Genomic DNA, 19,486 nt, shown 5'->3' with positions numbered 1-19,486 from the left:
GCAACTCCCTGCTGCAACTCAACTCTCCGTGAAGCGAAAGAGGTATGGACCGTAGGTGCGAGAAAGGACGGCAAAGGCAGAATTTACCGTTACTAGGATTTAATTCCTACACGGTACAATGGGGAAATGGGGCTGGCCAGAACCAAAGGAAAGAAAGTAAATATCAAAGCTCCCCCTCTCCTATCTAACCTGCCTACCCACTTAACTTACCACCACCTGGTGCCCTAACCAAAATACAGGGGGTGGTCCGCCCAGGTTTTACCTAGTGTGCCTAGACATTGAATATACTACGGGTATATGTATGCCCTCGGGCCTCTTGCCTAAGCGCCTTCCCCTTCCCCCCTGGGAACAAATGAAACAGAATAATTATTAACAATTTCAATAATCAAAACAGTGCGTCCTATAACATATAACAGACATAACCAATCAGCTCCCTCAGCAACAACTTACATAGTACATACCAAATATCTTTGAGAAACAACCAACACTTTATCACTATCAAATTCTCCAGAAAAAAAATCTCTTTCTCTCTAATCTCTCAAATATTCAATCTTCTCTCTCTCTAATAATTTCTCTTTCCTTCTGAACAGAACACTGGCTTTTATATCTTCTGGTGGCAATGGTGATTAGAGTCAGCTGCTTCTTGACGAGGGGGCGGGGTCAGCTCCAATCATCAATTAGCCTGGGGTCGACCGATCAGCTGTTTGGGGAGGCTTCCAGGAAGCCATCGCCTGAAACACACACACTCAAATACAACACAGAAACTGGGGAACGTAACACACCGGTCCAAGTATACCCCAAAACTTGAGGTAAAACTCAGCCGGCAGCCCATCCATGCCAGGCACCTTCCGTTTTCCCATCCTCCTAAGGGCGCTCTGAGCCTCCATCACGTCTCTAATGTCCTCCGGCATTCGCCTGGACAAGTGTTCTAAAAACACATTTCCCTGCTCTACATCTATTTACCTCTCCTTAAAAAAAACTCAAATGGTCAGTTGTCACCCTGACCATTTCCTCCGGTTTTCTAACTATACTACCATTAACTTCCTCCTCTGTCTGGCCCTAACCGACTTAAAGAACATAGCGGAACAAGTCTCATTATGTTCTAGAAAGCAATTATGCGCACGCTCCAGGAAAGCTCGAGCCTTCCGCTCCTGCAGTTCCTTGAGCTGCGCCTTCAGGGCTGCGGATCTCTCCCAGTCAATCGACCCGCCGAGGTTGCCTGCCTCGTAATTGAGTTCTAGCAACCTTTTGATACGATCCACCTTCCTCCTTTTTTTCCTCCTGCAATACCCTATTATAAAAGCCCTAATCTTCACCTTGACTAAATCCCACCACTCCAACACCCCCCCACACATGGACCGGAGGCCTTCAAGTCCCCGAAAGAAACCAAAAAAGGCGTCAACGAAAGCTTGCACATCCCGATCTAACTTCCAGTGCCCCCTACCGAAGAGGCAGACTGGCGACCCCACCTGCAGGAGCACCCCGTCGTGGTCCGAAAAGAAAACAGGCAACAGCCGACCAGACCACTGACCCAAAGACCTGGAAACAAAAATGTAGTCGAGCCTCCGCGCAACCCCCTGGAGTTGCGCCATGTAGGACTTGCCATTGTCGGAGTAGTGTGCAGGCCACCATCAATCAGACCATGGCAAGCCATTAGCCCGGTGATGGCCCCTGCACTTCCCTCCCCTCCTACCCCTAACAATATATTAAAATGACCAATCACCAAGTGCCTATTTGTAACACACAGGGGCGTCAGACAGTCCACCATCTCCCTCCTGTCTGCTGCCACCTGCGGCCCGTACACCCCCACTAACCTATACCTACTATCCCTAAAAGTGACATCCACCCCCAAAACCCTTACCTGCATTACAACAAAAGTGCCCTCTACCTTCACCTCCCTATTCCCAAACACAATTCTCCCTTATCCCACCCCTCCTATTCCCCAATACAATTCTCCCTTATCCCACTCCCTCCTAAATCTATTAACATGAACCTCAGATGAACCTCCTGTAAAAAAACAAAAATCAAAACCAACGCCCTCCAAATAGCTAAAAACCGCCCTCTTTACAAAATCCTTAAACCCCTTACATTTAAACTAACAAACTTAAAATTAGACCCCATGATACAAATAAAATGAAAAACCAACCTTCACCCAAAATAGAAAACAAAACAGGAGGCTCCCCTGCTTCATCTCCACCGGCAGGGACGCCATCTCCTCTCCCGACGTCCCCCCGTCTTCCTCCATCTCCCCGATGCAGGAATGGTATTAGGTACCCGAGTGCCCTGCATCCTAGATTGACCCTCCAAACCCTCTATTTCCTCTGCCCCATCAGTTCAGCAGCTGGGGAAACCAGCGAGGACACAGATGATGCCTCGACTTCTTTTTCACCCATTATCCTCTTGGCCTCCCCCTCCTCACCTCTTTCCCTCTTGTTGCCTGTGGATAGCCCCCTCTTCCCTTTCCTCTTCAGTGTAGGCGGTAAAGGCAGCACATGGGAAACATTTCTCCCCCGCTCCGCCAGCTCCTCCAACATCCCCCTCATTTCTTCCACCAATGCACTCGTTGTTCCTTTTCTCCCCAATCCTTCCATCCATCTCTCCTCTCCTCCTCTCCGTCTGGTCCTGCCACCGCTCCTTTCACCTCTTCCTCTCGCTCCGCCGTCACCGTCTCCTGCCTCTCCACTCCTTCTCCTCCTTTCTGCTCCTCTCCTCCCAGTGCCACCTTTTTCCCTTCCTCCTCCCGTGTGGATCTTTCTTCTGGGCCTGTTCTAGTGTCCGGGCCTCCTTTTCCTCCACCCCCTCCAGCTGCAGACGCGTACGACCTCTGACGAGCCGGGCAATCCCGCCACAGGTGTGCTGATGAGCCACACCCGTGGCACACCTTGGGCTCGTCACAGTCCCTAGCCTCGTGCTCACCTAATCCACAGAATCTGCACTTCCTGATGTCACCGCACGAGGCCATGGTATGTTCGTAGGCCATACAACGCCTACAGAGCGGAGGCTGACGGGCATAATACAACATACCCCTGTCAGCCCCCAGGGAGAACATTGCAGGGGGATGGAGGTACCCTCCCAGGCCCTTTGGGTCTTCTTTAAGGAGAGCCTGGAAACTTCTCCTCCCATTCCAGAAGCCAAGAGAATCCCTGAAGAGCCTTGCTGAGGAGATGTTTTCCATATATCTCCCCAGGAAGACCCTCACATCTTCGTCCTTTACATGCGGGTTATACATGTTTTGTCACCACCCTGAAATTGTTCTTAGCCAGGCTGGTGACTGCATAATGGCCCATCGGCCTTGCACCTCCCACTTCCTTTACCATCTTCATTGTCCCGTCGTGCTTCTCCTCGGTGTAGAGGGTCACATCGAATGCCCCCTCCGTCTGGTTCCCTTGGAGACCGAGCACGTCCTTCACCGCGAGCTTCAGGACTCCCATCAGGATAGGTCTCCCGAAACTCTCTCGCCCAAATGGCTCCATATCCTTCTCCTTCCAAGGAAACCTTATCGTGTTTGCTTGCCCGATCCCAGGGACCATCCTGCTTGCTGAATTTCGTGCCATTCCTCCCTGGTAAATGGCGTAATTGGAAAAAACAAAATCAAAAACCGTCCCTCTTCAAAAAAAAGAAACCGTTGAAAAAATTTGTTTTTGGAAAAATGAGGGAAAGAAAATAACCCGGTTCAAACAAAACTTTGTACTCCCTCCTACTTCGACTTTCGACTCAGCGAGCTCTGGGGCACCTCGGTACCAAGCTTGATCTGAGCCAAAAGGCCGAGAAGCGATAACCCACAAATGGATCCCTGCAACCGCCGGTACCCGGGAGGTTTGGCAAAATTTGGCTCCACCCCACCCAACGTTTCCCTGGCGAAAGGCTTTTTTTTTTTTTTTTTTGTCGCCAGCTCTTTACGCCTAGTGCGACGACTATTTGTTCAAAGCCCTGCAAATACGCCAGTCGTCGTGCTTGACCTCAATTGCCAGAGCGACTACTTTGAGTGGAAAAATACACCGGTTGGTCGGCCCGATTTGAAGTCAAACGCCCGAGCAAAAAGTAATCTCTGTCAATTTCTCTTGAAACAAGATATACCGGGCTCTGCCAGAAGCAAAGCCCTTCCAAAAATACGTTGAACTCGTGAGTGTTCCTCTCCACGGAAGTCTTCAGTAAAAGGCGAAAGGCTTGTGTGTAACAGTATAACTTTAAACCGTCCCCTCGCCCCGACACGGGCGCGAACCAGGGACCCTCTGCACACATCAACAACTGACACCCACGAAGCGTCGTTACCCATCGCTCCACAAAAGCCACAACCCTTGCAGAGCAAGGGGCAACACTACTTAAGTCTCAGAGCAAGTGACGTAACTGATTGAAATGCTACTAGCGCGTACCCGCTAACTAGCTAGCCATTTCACATCCGTTACATGTGCGTAATGAAGAGAAACCAGGGTCGTATGGAAGTCAGAGGTCGGGGCCCGAGACACACTGTGCACTCTAGGCCGGTAACTCACGGGTGGTCACCCAATCCACTCTGCCAACTTTGAGGGCTGTGGGTAAAAAGTCAGACAGACAGAGTCACTCAATCACTATCCTGGCCAATGTTATTAAAACATTTTTTAAAGAAAGATGGCGGGAAACGGGGGAACCCACGAAGAGCGCTTCGCCCTACTTTCACTTTGGATGTTTCCTCTTTTTCCTTTCCTTCTGCTGCTGCTGCTGCTAGCTAGCTGTTTACATAGCTTTGTGTATTTTTATGTCTTTGATAACGGGAGAAATGTGTTGCACCGTTCCCGGAGGTACTGCAATACCGGGTCGATGCGTGGAGCGGACGGAGCAAGCCCCACTTCCGACTCCCTGTTCGAAAAATCCATTTATTATGTTGTCCACCGATAGGGGACGTATCACATATTAAACTGATAAGAACAGATTTATTTAGAAAAAATAATATTACCATCAATACCATTCATACAATAAAAACTCATAAATTCCATTCAAAACTCAATTTACCATACAAAACAAAAAACTCCGGAGAGCATCTTCCCTCCCCTTCATCCTACAAAGTACCTTTCCGTATCTCCCCGTCCCTAATCTATACCCTTACAAATCTAAATTAATCCCAGCCCTAACCCCCTTTCCACCTCTCCCGAGCAGCATGCTGCCCCCACTTCCTCTCCTTCCTCTTCATCCTCCCCCTGAAATCTCCTTCCACCCTCCTCACTATCCCTCCCACCCCCCAATCTTTCCCTTTCTTAACTAAGTTCTGCCTGGCTTCCCACAGCCCCCGCTTAAAGAGACTCATGAGAAGCCAGAGCAGAAACCTATCCCTATCCTTCCCCCTCGCTTTCCCTACACCTCTCTCTAACCTAGCCCACGTCAACACAAAATCCCCTCTTATCATTCCTAACACCCGTGCCCTAGCCCATACTACTCCGGTAAAGCGCACAGTCTCCTCCCTGCCACGAGGATCTTGGACAGGTGGGAGATCGCGCCAAACTATGCCGGTATATGATTGAACGACCGGCAAGCACTTGTGGAGGCTCAACCAATTCAGGTCCTTGAGCCTGTTGTCCAGGCCCCGCGCCTGCACTCCTCCCAGACCTCCTCCGAGACGCCCACTACAGGCGCCGGACTCCCTGTCCGTCTGACTTCCTCGTACAGGTGCCTGTGATCTAAACCTACTCGGGCAACTTCAACCTCGGGGTGCGCACGCAGCCACTTGGCCTCATGGCCAAAGTGCCACGGCAGCTGTTCCGCCCGAGAACCAGTGTTTGGACCACACCATTACGCTTCTCGCCTGATACGAGAAGAACACCCGCAGGAGATAACCGGACGGGTGTATCACTGGATGAGCAAGCTCTGTTAACAAGAAAGAAACAAAAATTGCGTCCAGCTTGAGGGGGAGAAATCAAATCAAATTTTATTTGTCACATACACATGGTTAGCAGATGTTAATGCGAGTGTAGCAAAGTGCTTGTGCTTCTAGTTCCGACAATGCAGTAATAACCAACAAGTAATCTAACCTAACAATTCCACAACTTCTACCTTATACACACAAGTGTAAAGTGATAAAGAATATGTACATAAAGATATGAATGAGTGATGGTACAGAACGGCATAGGCAAGATGCAGTAGATGGTATAGCGTACAGTTTATACATATGAGATGGGTAGTGTAGGGTATGTAAACAAAGTGGCATAGTTTAAAGTGGCTAGTGATACATGTATTACATAAAGATGGCAAGATGCAGTGGATGATATACAGTACAGTATATACATATACATATGAGATGAGTAATGTAGGGTATGTAAACATTATATTAAGTGGCATTGTTTAAAGTGGCTAGTGATACATTTTTACATAATTTCCATCAATTCCCATTATTAAAGTGGCTGGAGTTGAGTCAGTATGTTGGCAGCGGCCACTAAATGTTAGTGGTGGCTGTTTAAGTCTGATGGCCTTGAGATAGAAGCTGTTTTTCAGTCTCTCGGTCCCTGCTTTGATGCACCTGTACTGACCTCGCCTTCTGGATGATAGCGGGGTGAACAGGCAGTGGCTCGGGTGGTTGTTGTCCTTGATGATCTTTATGGCCTTCCTGTGACATCGGGTGGTGTAGGTGTCCTGGAGGGCAGGTAGTTTGCCCCGGTGATGCGTTGTGTAGACCTCACTACCCTCTGGAGAGCCTTACGGTTGTGGGCGGAGCAGTTGCCGTACCAGGCGGTGATACAGCCCGACAGGATGCTCTCGATTGTGCATCTGTAGAAGAGTGCTTTTGGTGACAAGCCGAATTTCTTCAGCCTCCTGAGGTTGAAGAGTCGCTGCTGCACCTTCTTCACAACGCTGTCTGTGTGGGTGGACCAATTCAGTTTGTCTGTGATGTGTACACCGAGGAACTTAAAACTTTGCACCTTCTCCAGGACTGTCCCGTCGATGTGGATAGGCCCTCACCACCTCCCTGTAGGCCGTCTCGTCGTTCTTGGTAATCAAGTCCAACCCTGTAGTGTCGTCCGCAAACTTGATGATTGAGTAGGAGGCGTGCATGGCCACGCAGTCGTGGGTGAACAGGGAGTACAGGAGAGGGCTCAGAATGCACCCTTGTGGGGCCCCAGTGTTGAGGATCAGCGGGGTGGAGATGTTGTTACCTACCCTCACCATCTGGGGGCGGCCCGTCAGGAAGTCCAGGACCCAGTTGCACAGGGCGGGGTCGAGACCTAGGGTCTCGAGCTTGATGACGAGTTTGGAGGGTACTATGGTGTTAAATGCTGAGCTGTAGTCGATGAACAGCATTCTCACATAGGTATTCCTCTTGTCCAGATGGGTTAGGGCAGGGTGCAGTGTGGTTGCGTCGTCTGTGGACCTACTGGGTCGGTAAGCAAATTGGAGTGGGTCTAGGGTGTCAGGTAGGGTGGAGGTGATATGGTCCTTGACTAGTCTCTGAAAGCACTTCATGATGACGGAAGTGAGTGCTACGGGCGGGAGTCGTTTAGCTCAGTTACCTTAGCTTTCTTGGGAACAGGAACAATGATGGCCCTCTTGAAGCATGTGGGAACAGCAGACTGGGATAAGGATTGATTGAATATGTCCTTAAACACACCAGCCAGCTGGTCTGCGCATGCTCTGAGGATGCGGCTGGGAATGCCGTCTGGGCCTGCAGCCTTGCGAGGGCTAACACGTTAAAATGTTTTACTCATCTCGGCTGCAGTGAAGGAGAGCCCGCAGGTTTTGGTAGCGGGCCGTGTCAGTGGCACTGTATTGTCCTCTCTCGCTTTCTTCATTATCTCATGTTTTTCTTCTTCATGAAGAGTCACGTCGTAGGCCACTTCCATCGGGTTCCCTTGTAGGCATAAAACATCTTTTACCTCCAGCTTCATAATCCCCATCAGAATTGACCTTCCAAATGTCTCTCTCCCAAAAGGCTGCGTCTCCTTATCCTTCAATGTAAACCTCACTGTGATCTCGCCATCCCAATCCCTGGGACTGACTTGTTGGCGTGTACCGAGCCAATTCCACCTTCAATATCACACATACAACAAACCAACAAAATGAAATAGCTCTCTAGACAGAAGCCACTGAAAAAAATTTTGGGGGGGCAAAACGTTTCCTTCAAAACATCTTACCGCCCGTCGGCTTCCAGCTAAGCGAGCTTTGAGGCACCGCAGTACCAAGCTTGGTCTTAGCCGAAAGGCCGAGAAGCGATAACCCACAAATGGACCCCTGCACCCCACCCCCCCTTTTTCCTTAAAAACAGCTCGTACATTTTATACATAATTTCATACACATAAAAACGGCAAAGCATAAAACACAGCATTTGAACGTTACATTTAAATTTGTTAAAGTACAACCATGAATAAAAGTACTTTTCTTGTAAAAACATCAAATCTGTAAAAGCCATTTAAAATGTGTACTAATGATCTAACAAAGGTAAAACGTTTTTAAGACATGAAAAACATGTTAAAAAGTAACTTTGTTAAAAGGCTGTCTTCGGTCCTTTGTACAGGAGCGGGGTGAGTCCTTATCAAACTCGCCTCATCCTGCTCCTCTGGATAAACTACCGTCCCGTCCTTCGGGGCCCAGAGGAGATCCCTCTCCTAGGCGCATCGCCCTAGGCGCCGCAGCGCTGTCAGGCCGTGGCCGCCGGGACCTAGGGTGTTGTGGGGGACCCTTCGCCTGGGGTCGAGGCCCCCTTCCGTACCACCCCAGGGCTTCCGTGGCTACCATGGCCACTGCCTGGGGGGTGATCTCTACACTTTTCGCTACCAGCAGGTTACGGGAGGACCACAGGGCGTCCTTCAGGCACGTGAGGGTGGGCCAGAGCTTGGTGAAGGCCTTCGATGGAGTAGGCCTTCGGCCCACCCCATACAGCACGAGCTGAGGCGTTAGGTCCTCCCCTGCTGGCAGACACGGGGTGATCAGGGGGCCTGCTTCCTTTCACAGGTCCCTAGCGGCTCTGCACTCCCAGAGCAGGTGCCTCACCGACTCCTCTTGGCCGCAGCCTGGTCGGGGGCACGCGGATATCCTCGCCATGCCCCGTGAGTGCATTACGGCCCTGACCGGGAGGATCTCGTGGGCGACCATCCAGGACAGGTCCCGATTCAGGAGAGCAGGATGGGCCATGTTACGCCAAACCGTTGTGGCCTCGCCTATAGCAAGCCCGCGTACTGGACACACTGGTTCCCGATCCTGCACAAGAGAGAGAAGAGAGCGGTGTTAAGTTAAACCCGTTCCTGCACGAGAGAAGGGTTTAGTTAAAACCGTGACTGCTTCTTTTTCCAGTTTAAAATGTCTTAAACATTTCTGGAGCTGGGCGTAGTGAGTGGGGAGCAGGAAAGAGACTGGGGCTCGCAGGTCGACTGGGATCAGCCCCAGAGTCCTGAGGTAAGATCCCAGCCAAAACCGTGCGAGGGCCTGAGTCTTGTTGACCGGGAGGTGGCAAGAGTCAGATGTAACGCTGTGTAGCGGCTGCGCAGGAACAAGTAGAGGTCAGGCAAGCCTTTCCCCCCCCCTTGGACCTGGGCCTCTTGACCACCTCCCTCCTCAGCCTCTCCCACTTGCTTCCCCACAGGAAGTAAAAGAGTATCCGCTCCAGGGCTAAAATACTCATTCGTGGGGGGATAAAAACAGAACTGATTAATAAAAGCACAGGTAAAATCACAGCTTTAATGATTAAAAATTTGCCCACAAGTCAGCTGTTGTAGTCCACCCAAAACCCAGCCTCTGTCATACTGTCCCCAGGATCCCACTCCAGTTACCGCTCCCTCCTCCCGCCCGGTCAAACTTTACCCCCAGTACCCTTATGTCCGTCGTTTTGACTGTCAGAGGTAGTCTGGTCAAGTCTGGGTCTGCCCACGGTCCGAAAAATTGGGCCTCTGTCTTGTCTCTCTCTGTTCAGTCAGAGGCCCAGAGGCTCGTCCGTACCAGTCAGTCCTGTCCAGGGTCCTGTCGACGGATAAAAGGTCGGTACATAAAATGTTGACGTCGTCCATGTAAAAAACGCACTTGGCGGTCATCCCCCCACTCCCCGGGATACACACCCCACTGATCCGTTGGTCCCTTCTCAAGACCTGTGCCAGTGGTTCAATGCAGGCCACGAACAGAAGAGGAGATAATGGACAGCCCTGACGGACACCGCAGTGTACTCCCACTGCTTTTGACAGATGCCCATTTACGAGGATTTTGCTGGTGATGTCCCCGTACAGCAGTCCCACCCAAGCTAAAAACCTGCCCGGGAAACCCATTTTTTGCAGTACCTTAAAGAGGTACTGGTGTGAGACCCGATCAAAGGCTTTTTCAAAATCTAAATTTAGGACTACAAGCCGCATGTTTCTGTCTCTCGCATAACAGATGGTATCTCGGATCAGTATCAGGCTGTCCGTGATCTTCCTTCCGGGAACGGCACAGGTTTGGTCCGGGTGGATCACCTCCCCTAAAACAGAAGACATTCTGAGTGTTAAAACCTTGGTAAAAAGTTTACAATCAAAGTTTAAAAGGGTAATCGGTCTCCAGTCCTTCAAGGTCCGTCCTGCCATTTTTCTTATATAAAAGAGTCACGATCCCCACTCTAAAACTGTCAGGTAGTCTGTCCAGATGTTCAAAGTCAGTAAAAACAGTCAGAAGTTCGTCGGCTAAAACATCCCAAAATGTCAGATAAAACTCCAAATGGAGGCCGTCCTCCCCCGGTGATTTACCCCTCTTAAAATGCTTCAGTCCTTGGTCAACTTCTGTCCTTGTCAGGTCGTCTGTGTTGGGTAGGGTCTTGTCGATGTAGGTTAAAATAGTCTCTTCACACATCTTTTACCCCAAACAGCTCCCCATAAAAATCCTTGACTACTTATTTTATTCCCTCTGTATCTATCTGTTTTTAAAACCCCATCTTTATTTTTTAAACTAGTCATTATCCTACCCTTACTAACTATTTTCTTAAATTCTCCCCCTCTTCTAATTCCCTTTCTTTACCTTTCTTTACTTTACTTTGCTTTTCTGTTCTGCTAAAAGTGCCATTTCCTTCTTTAATTACTTGGTTAAAATCAAGGCCCTGTTGGCATAAATTAAAATACCTTTCCAGTCGCTTTTGCCATCCCACCATACGTCTATCTTTTTCTCTGCTTTTTTACTTTCCTATCTTTCTAAAGAAGGTCCTCGTCCTTCCCTTCACCATTTTCCACCACTGTGCTCGTGTGTCAAAGAAGTCCTGTAGCGTCTGCCACTGGCTGAACTGCTCCATCATCTTCTAAAAGGGAGCAGTTCAATTTCCAGGGCCCTCTTCCCACAGTCACACCCGAAGTTAGTGAAAGGGTGCACGTCAGCATTACGTGATCTGAGAAGAAAGCAGGGGTTATTCTAGCATCAGTTGGGGGACAGTCCCGGGTAAATAGATAATCAATGCGAGAGGCTCTGGTGCCGTCGCCACTGGTCCAGGTGAAGCCCTCCTCTCTTGGATGCAGGGTTTTAAAACAGTCAGTCAGTTTAAAATCCCTGCACAGCCCTTGCAATAAAACACTTGACCTGTCTACCTTAAAATCCTCTCCTGCCCCTCTCCTGTCTGCTCTACTTAAAACACAATTAAAATCCCCACCCACCACTAGAGGATCCCTCCCTAGCATGTGGGACTGCAGGTTTTCTAAAAGTGCGCACCGGTCATGTTTGTCATTAAAACCATACACATTTAGCACATTCAAATCCCTCCCCATAAAAGTACAATTGGCTAAAAGAGGACACCACCGTGCTCCCCCTCACCACCACCTGTGGGGTCTTGATTAAAATGGCAACACCGTCGTTGTTGTTAAAATTGGAACCACTCCAAAAGGAGGGCCCGTGCTGCCACGTATCCTCCCATTTCCTGTAAGAAGATAAAGGGTAGACCACACTCCTGTAATACAAACACAGAGTTAAACCTTTCTAAAAAGGATAAAACCGACTGTGCTCTTGTTGCTGTTTTTACACTCCTAACATTTATTGTGGTGATTATAAAAGCCATAAAAGGGGTGAGTAAAAACCGTGCTAAAAGAAAAGGCATTGAACAGTTAAAAGGGGGTTACTTTTCTGGTGATTTCTCTCTCTCCCTCCGGGGTAAGGGGGGGGGGGGGGGTGGCAGGGAGAGGAGGTTAAAACAGGACTTAAAAAGGAGACTTGATTGGGGGAGTTGGAGGGGAAGGTTCTGGGTTTTTCCTCCCCCTGGGAGCTCTCCTATTCCAACTTTCCCTTCATCACCCTGTTCAGGGTCAGAGCTCCTCAGCATTTATTTTACGTGGAGGGAGGTGTTCCTTCAGAATCTCCCCCCCCTTCTCCCGTATCTCCTGACACCGTCTCCATGGTGCTTTCCGACACCGTCCCTATAATGTCTGACCCACTTGGAGTTTTGGCTAAAAATCTCTCCAGAGCCGTCTTTCTCGGCCCTTTTTCCTTCAGGGGTCACATTAGTTGGGGGATTGGGGTAGGGAGGGTTTTGTCCTCTCCTCCCACTTCTTCCACCACTGTACCTTCCGCGCCCTCCACTACAGCCTCCACTACCACTGGCTCCACAACTGCCTCCTCCACCACCCCTGCCGGCTCCACTACTGACACCACCACCGGCTCCTCCGCCACTACCTTGGAAACTGCCGTTCCAGCCCTCTGGCGCTCGGAAGCCCGGTCCGCGGCCTCCCCCTCCCTCCAGCCTAGACCCTGTTGGCCCAGGAGGGGCAGTCGCGGATGAGGTGGGACCGCTCGCCACAGAGGTTGCACGACCTTCCGTTCGTGCACTCCTCGTAGCGGTGGCCCATCTCCCAGCACTTCATGCAGACAACCTTTTGACAGGCGTCTGCAAGGTGGCCATGTGCAAAGTGGCCCTCGCCTTCCCACCACTCTTTTCGGTCCCACCTCCAAGCCATCTCCGTCTCCTTCCTCTCCACTGCTGTCCCCTCCGTTCTCTCCACTCTCACCATCTCCTCTCTCTCCTCCACCACCATCTCCTTCCTCTTCTCTCCCTCTGTTCCGACCACCTCTCCTTCTGTCTCGGCCCTCTCCTCCTCTTTCTCTTCTTCTCTCTCTCCGTCCTTCGGTGCATTTTTCCCCTTGTGCCACCACCATCTTCCTGTTCCTCTCCTCTTCTTCCCCCATCCCCCGCTCTCGCTCCCCCACCAGCTGCAGACGCGTATGAACCCCGCCGAGCCGGGCTGTCCCGCCACAGCTGTGCTACCGAGCCACACCCATGACATGCCTTAGGCTCGGCACAGTCCCTCGCCTCGTGCTCACCAGAACCTGCACTTCCTAGCACCACACGAGGCAAGGCTATGGCCATAGGCCATACAACGCCTGCAAAATGGAGGCTGACGGGCATAGTGCAACGTCCCCCTGTCAGCCCCCAAGGAGAACATTGCTGGGGGATGTAGGTAACCCTCCAATCCATCTGGGTCCTCCCTGAGAACAGCCTGGAACCCTCTCCTCCCGTTCCAGAATCCCAGGGAGTCCATGAGGAGCCTTGCTGAGGAGACATTGTTCATATCTCCCCAGAAAGGCCCTCACCTCATTATCAGTCACATGGGGGTTATACGTAGTCACTGTAACCACGCGAAAAGAAATTACTTACTTCGTACAGGCACATGGGCCTTGCCTTACTCCCTTCCTTTGCCTTCTTCAATACTTCCTGATGTTTCCCTTCACTATGAAAGGTCACATCATAAGCCGTCTCCATTGGATTGTCTTGGAAACATAAAACATCCTTTCCTTCCAGTTCTAATATCCCCATCAATACGTTCCTTCCCGAAATCCTCTCTTCCAATGGCTCCATTTCTTTATCCCTCCACGCAAACCTAACCGTATTTGCCAACCCTCTTCCTGGCACCGACTTAATGAAAATGCACGTCCAACCCAGAAAAAACACCTTCTCCAAAAAGGAAGCCTCTAGGAATACACAAACCACTATCACTATTGACTCTGAGCCACAACAACCTTATCGCCCTCCTATCTCCGACCTTTCGACTCAGCGAGCTCTGGGGCACCTCGGTACCAAGCTTGATCTGAGCCAAAAGGCCGAGAAGCGATAACCCACAAATGGACCACTGCACCCTCCGGGCACCCGGGGGTCTCGGCAGACTTCGGCGGTTTGGCAAAAGGTGACTCCTCCTCCTCCCCACCCAACCTTTCCCTGGCGACAGACACAGACTGACAGACTGACTGGTGTTTGTTTTTTTAAGTCACTAGCTCTTTACGCCTAGTGCGACGACTATTTGTTTGAAGCCCGGCAAATCTGCCAGTCGTCGGGCTTGAACTCAATTGCCCTTAGCAACTACTTTGAGTGGAAAAATACACTGGTCGGTCCGATTGAAGTCAAACGCATGAGCAAAAAGTCTCTGCGGCGGCGTCATCATCTCTGTCAATTTCTCTTGAAACAAGATACACCGGGCTCTGCCAGAAGCAAAGCCCTTCCCAAAATACGTTGAACTCATGAGTGTTCCTCTCCACGGAAGTCTTTAGTAAAAGGTGAAAGACTTGTGCGTAATGAAGAGAAACCAGAGTCGTATGGAAGTCAGAGGTCGGGGCCCGAGACACTCTGTGCACTCTAGGCTGGGATCTCGCGGGTGGTCACCCAACCCACTCTGTCAACTTTCGAGGGCTGTGGGTAAAAAGTCACACAGACACTCACTCCCTATCTTGGCCAACGTTTTTTATTTTTTAAGTAAAATGGCGGGAAACGGGGGAACCCACAGAGCGCTTCGCCCTACTTTCACTTTGGATGTTTCTTCTTTTTCCTTCTGCTGCTGCTGCCGCCGCTAGCTAGCTAGCTGTTTACATAGCTTTGTGTATTTTTATGTCTTTGACAACGGGAGAAATGTGTTGCACCGTTCCCGGAGGTACTGCAATACCGGGTCGATGCATATCTACCTCCTCTGCCCCGGCCACCTCTCCTTCTGTCCCGGCCCTACCCTCCTGCTCCCCATACAAACCCTTCTCCTTCTCATACTCCATCTAAACCCTCTCAAATTCCCCTGCCCTTCACCGGCCCCTTCACCCCTATCCTCTCCCTCAATTTTCCAAGGAGTTCCTTTTTCTGTCCCATGTCCAACTCCTCCACTTCTGCTTCCTTCCCCTCCTCTCCCTCTGTCCCGGCCACCTCTCCTTCTGTCCCGGCCCTCTTCTCCTCTCGCTCTTCCTCTCTCGCCGGCTGCTCCTCCCGTGCGTCCCTACCCCCTGTTCCACCTCCTTCCTGTCCTTCTCTTCTACCCCCATCCCCCGCTCCCCCCCAGCTGCAGACGCGTATGACCTGTGCCTGACCGGGCAATCCCGCCACAGGTGTGTCAACAACCCACACCCATGGCAGGCCTTCGGCTCGACACACTCCCTCGCCTCGTGCTCGCCCGACCCACAGTACCTGCACTTCTTTTCGCTGCACGAGGCTAAGGTATGGCCGTAGGCCATACAACGCCTACAATACGGGGGCTGAACGGCATAATGCAACGTCCCCCTGTCAGCCCCCAGGGAGAACATCGCAGGAGGATGGAGGTAACCACCTTCCCCCTTCGGGTCCTCCCTGAGGGGGGCCTGGAAGCCTCTCCTCCCAGTCCAGAACCCCAAGGAGTCCCTGAGGTGCCTCACCGACAAAACATTATCCATAAACCTCCCCAGATATGCTCTTACGTCCTCATCCTTAACATGTGGGTTGTAGATGTTGACTGTTACAACCCTAAAATTGTTCTTTGCCAGACTTGTGACCTCGTAGTTGCACAGAGGTCTCACACTTCCCACATCTTTCACCTTCATGGTTTCCTCATGTATCTCCCCGGTGTACAACGTAACGTCAAAAGCTTTCTCTAACGGGTTATCCTGAAAGCACGAAAGGTCTTTTACCGCCAATTTCAGTGTCCCCATCAAAACCGTTCTGCCAAAACTATCTCTCCCGAGTGGCTCCGTCTCTTTACTTCTCCATGCAAACCGCACTGTATTAGCTATCCCAATCCCAGGCACCACCCTTGGTACCTCTTGTGACATCTTCTCCGTCATCAAGCTCTCTTTAACAAGAAGCTTCTTGCAGAAACAAGACTACTAAATCCCAATCTCTACACAACAAAACAACAAACTTTCCTCCCTCCGGGCTTCCTTCGACCTTCTGACTCAGCGGGCTTTGGGGCACCTCGGTACCAAGCTTGATCTGAGCCAAAAGGCCAAGAAGCGATAACCCACAAATGGACCCCTGCACCCGCCGGGCACCAGAGGGTCTCGGCAGACTCTTCTCAGGCTCCTTTGGTGCAGTTCTTCCCCCTCTGCCACCACCTTCTTCCTGCCCCTCTCCTCTTCTACCCCCATGCCCCGTTCTCGCTCCCCCCCCAGCTGCAGACGCGTATGACTTATGCCGAACCGGGCAATTCCTGCCACAGGTGTGTCAACAATCCACACCCGTGACAAGCCCTCGGCTCGACACACGTGCTCGCCCGACCCACAGTACTTACACTTCCTTTCGCTACACGAGGCTAAGGTATGGCCATAGGCCATACAACGCCTGCAATACGGGGGCTGACGTGCGTAATGCAACGTCAGCCCCCAGGGAGAACATCGCCGGAGGATGGAGGTAACCACCCACCCCCTTTGGGTCCTCCCTGAGGAGGGCCTGAACTTCTCCTCCCCGTCCAGAACCCCAAGGAGTCCCTGAGAAGCCTTGCTGAGGATACCCTATCCATAAACCTCCCCAAGAAGGCCCTCACCTCTTCGTCCTTGACATGTGGGTTGTACATCGTAACCGATACTACCCTGAAACAATTCCTTGCCAGGCTTGTAACGGCATAAAAGCACAACGGCCTTTCTCTTTACAGTTCCTTCGCGCTCTTCATGATCTCGTCATGTTTCTCTTCTGTAAAAAACGTTACATCGAAACCCCTCTCCAACGGGTTATCCTGAAAGCAGAGGACATCGTTCCCTGTCAACTTCAGGATTCTAAAAAAAAAAAAAAAGCCTCTCTCCTAAAAAAGCCTCTCTCCTAACTGGCTCAACTTCCTTTTGCCTCCATGTGAAACGCACAGTGTTGGCTAATCCAATACCCGGGATCGCCCTTTTCTCCATGTTATCCATCCCAATTTCTTTAATTAAGAAGAAAAAAACAAAACAAACTTTCCTCCCTCCGGTCTTCCTTCGACCTTCTGACTCAGCGGGCTTTGGGGCACCTCAGTACCAAGCTTGATCTGAGCCAAAAGGCCGAGAAGCGATAACCCACAAATGGACCCCTGCACCCGGGGGTCTCGGCAGACTTTGGCGGTTTGGCAAAAGGTGGCTCCTCCTCCACCCACCCAACCTTTCCCTGGCGACAGACAGGCGGGTGTTTTTTTTTTTAAAGTCGCCAATGCGTCTTTAAGTCACTAGCTCTTTACGCCTAGTGCGACGACTATTTGTTCAAAGCCCGGCAAATACGCCAGTCGTCGGGCTTGAACTCAATTGCCCTTAGCAACTACTTGGGAGTGGAAAAATACACCGGTCCGATTCTAAGTCAAACGCATGAGCAAAAAGTCTCTGCGGCGGCGGCGTCATCATCTGTCACTTTCTCTTTAAACAAGATATACCGGGCTCTGCCAGAAGCAAAGCCTTTCCAAAAATACTTTTGAACTCGTGAGTGTTCCTTTCCACGGAAGTCTTTAGTAAAAGGCGAAAGGCTTGTGAGTAATGAAGAGAAACCAGAGTCGTATGGAATTCAGAGGTCGGGGCCCGAGACACACTCGGTGCACTCTAGGCCGGGATCTCGCGGGTGATCACCCAACCCACTCTGCCAACTTTGAGGGCTGTGTGTGGGTAAAAAGTCAGACACTCATTTACTCACTGTTATGTTCCCCAGTTTCTGTGTTGTATTTGAGTGTGTGTGTTTCAGGAGATGGCTTCCTGGAAGCCTCCCCAACAAGCTGATTGGTCGTCCCCAGGCTAATTGATGATTGGAGCTGACTCCGCCCCCTCGTCAAGAAGCAGCTGACTAATCACCATTGCCACCAGAAGATATAAAAGCCAGTGTTCTGTTTTGGAGAAATCATGAGAGGACGAGAAGATTGAATATTTTGGAGAAATGATTAGAGAGAGAAAAGATTGAATATTTTGGAGAAATCATTAGAAAGAGTTCTGTGTTTGTTGCTTTGTCAAAGCTTTTTAGTTAACTCAGTTTTGTTGTAAAGTGTTTGTGAAAATGTAGACAACTCCCCGTAAACAACTCCCCGTGAAGCGAAAGAGGTATGGACTGTAGGTGCGAGTAAGGATGACAAAAGTCAGAATTCACCGTTTACTAGGATTTATTTCCTTAAACGGTAATATGGGGAAAAGGGGCTGGATGGAACCAAAGCAAAGAAAGTAAATATCAAAGCTTCCCCCTCTCCTATCTAACCTGCCTACCCACTTAACTTACCTAACTTAGCACCACCGGGTGCCCTAACCAAAATACAGGGGGTCGTCCGCCCAGGTCTTACCTAGTGTGCCTAGACAATGAATATACTACGGGTATATGTATGCCCTCGGGCCTCTTGCCTAAGCACTCCCTAAGTGCCTTCCCCTTCCCCCCTGGGAACAAATGAAAGAGAATAATTATTAAATTTATAACACTTTACAACAAAACTGAGTAAACTAACTCAGGCCACTAAAAAGCTTTGACAAAGCAACAAACACAGAACTCTTTCTAATGATTTCTCCAAAACATTCAATCTTCTCTTTTTCTCATGATTTCTCCAAAACAGAACACTGGCCTTTATATCTTCTGGTGGCAATGGTGATTAGAGTCAGCTGCTCCTTGATGAGGGGGTGTAGTCAGCTCCAATCATCAATTAGCCTGGGGTCGTCCAATCAGCTGGTTGGGGAGGCTTCCAGCAAGCCATCTCCTGAAACACACACACTCAAATACAACACAGAAACTGGGGAACGTAACACTCACTCACTCACTATCCTGGCCAATGTTTTTTTTAAAGTAAAATGGCGGGAAACAGGGGAACCCACGAAGAGCGCTTTGCCCTACTTTCACTTTGGATGTTTCTTCTTTTTCCTTTCCTTCTGCTGCTAGCTAGCTGTTTAGATAGCTTTGTCTTTTTTTCCTTGACAACGGGAGAAATGTGTTGCACCGTTCCCGGAGGTACTGCAATACCGGGTCGATGCGTGGAGCGGACGGAGCAAGCCCCATTTCCGACACCCTGTTCGAAAAATCCATTTAATATGTAGTCCCCCGATGGGGGACGTATCAGATATTAAACTGATAAGAACAGATTTATTTTTTATTTTTATTATTACAAAAATTTACAATTTACTGTGACATTCTTTTTCCATCAACACTTTTCCATTTTTATACAAGTTTTACACTTCCCCAAACTCTCTTACAAACGTCTTCCCCGTGCACGTATTTGTCCATTTCAATCACATTTATTAACTTACATAAAAACAAATAGAAGGCATCTGCTGGTACCGTTGTGTCTTTCTCCTTTTTAATACAAACATTCCTTTTTTCCCACAGTACCAGCTTCCCCAAACTAATAACACGCCACACGGCTCTAAACTGTTCGGATCTCCTCTCCATACACTATAT

The 19,486-nt window shown here is 50.0% G+C and overlaps 3 non-coding genes and 1 pseudogene across 3 annotated transcripts; all 4 read right to left on the bottom strand.

Moving 5' to 3' along the window:
- Nucleotides 1-4,756: 4,756 nt before the first annotated feature.
- Nucleotides 4,757-4,930, bottom strand: LOC129819220 (U2 spliceosomal RNA; annotated as a pseudogene).
- A 9,427-nt stretch (nucleotides 4,931-14,357) lies between these two features.
- On the bottom strand, nucleotides 14,358-14,474 carry LOC129819235 (U5 spliceosomal RNA). Its single transcript, XR_008754067.1, has one exon. It is a non-coding gene; the product is annotated as a U5 spliceosomal RNA (small nuclear RNA).
- Nucleotides 14,475-17,503: 3,029 nt separating this feature from the next.
- Nucleotides 17,504-17,621, bottom strand: LOC129819236 (U5 spliceosomal RNA). Its single transcript, XR_008754068.1, has one exon. It is a non-coding gene; the product is annotated as a U5 spliceosomal RNA (small nuclear RNA).
- A 1,396-nt stretch (nucleotides 17,622-19,017) lies between these two features.
- LOC129819212 (U2 spliceosomal RNA) lies at nucleotides 19,018-19,204 on the bottom strand. The gene has a single exon (XR_008754055.1). It is a non-coding gene; the product is annotated as a U2 spliceosomal RNA (small nuclear RNA).
- Between the last annotated feature and the right edge of the window lie 282 nt (nucleotides 19,205-19,486).

The sequence above is a fragment of the Salvelinus fontinalis genome, chromosome 21 (genome assembly GCF_029448725.1).
Source record: "Salvelinus fontinalis isolate EN_2023a chromosome 21, ASM2944872v1, whole genome shotgun sequence".
Classification (NCBI taxonomy): Eukaryota; Metazoa; Chordata; class Actinopteri; order Salmoniformes; family Salmonidae; genus Salvelinus; species Salvelinus fontinalis.
This window is presented reverse-complemented; position numbering and strand designations above follow the sequence as displayed.